The sequence below is a fragment of the Lipophrys pholis genome, assembly GCF_963383615.2.
Source record: "Lipophrys pholis genome assembly, chromosome: 19".
Lineage (NCBI taxonomy): Eukaryota > Metazoa > Chordata > Actinopteri > Blenniiformes > Blenniidae > Lipophrys > Lipophrys pholis.
In genome coordinates, this window is record NC_137647.1 from 21,594,381 (window position 1) to 21,595,512 (window position 1,132).

Sequence of the window (1,132 nt, forward strand, 5' to 3'; positions counted from 1 at the left end):
TACACGGTCCAACTCATCCAGACACACTCACGGTGCAAAGTTTCTTAATTCCAGTCGAGCTGAACACAAAGTGCAGGTCCTGATCAGTGTGTGTATGTGTGTATGTGTGTGTGTGTGTGTGTGTGAGAGAGAGCGCCTCATGTTTCCGCCGCACTAACGCACTCACACTAACTCGCTCACAAAGCTTCTTCAGGAGGACGGATGGTCGTGGGACAGGATGTCAGACCCCCACATGACCATTAAACTACAGGGGACTCAGCATATATAAATATATATATGTGTGTGTGTGTGTGAATGTGAGTGCGGCTGAACAGGTAAATAAAATAAAAAAAAGAAGAAAAAGCCTAAAGACATTTCTAATACATGGTCAGATTATATTCTGTGGCTGCACGGCAATCACAGACATTGAACTTTGTAGTGGAACAATGTAGTCCTTTTGTCATTGTGTGTGCGTGTGTGTATGTGAGTGTGTGTGTGCGTGCGCGTGTCTATGCAGTATCCACTAGCTAATGCAGCCTCATGTATCGGTGTTAAGAACCTGTCCAATACCTGTGTTAGAATTAAGATTTACTCTGTAATGAACAAATGTGAAAGTAAAACTATGCCATATATCCAAACGGCTCGTCTCCTGTGGTTCCTTCCTCTCGCCCTTTCTACCGGCGTCCTCCTCCTCACGGGCCCATTTAGAACCTAAATACCTGGATTCAGTGATGAAGTGTGACGGACTCCAGAGTTACACCACAAAGTGAAGTAGTCACTTTAAAAAGTGGCATCGTTTCAAGAATTAATCTGACTAATTACAAGGAGCAACTTTCAAGTGAATCGCTTTTCCAAATGTGAGTCAAAGGGATTAAAAATATCAAAAGGAGTTTAAGTAAAGTGCTTTATTACAGTAAAGATAACATAAGTATAGTTTATTTGAAAGCCTGCCCAGATGTTGATTTAAAAGAAGTCAGCAGGAAGTTTGTTCCACCGGTGAGGAGCGTAGGAACTAAAAGCTGCTTCACCTCGTTTCTGCCGACTTCGGGGGACACTTGGTGAACCGCCTCCTGACCTCGGGGCTCTGAATGGTTCCTGTTCTACTTGTCAATCTGAGATGTGTTTGGCTGGATAAAGCAGCTCAGGAGAAGCA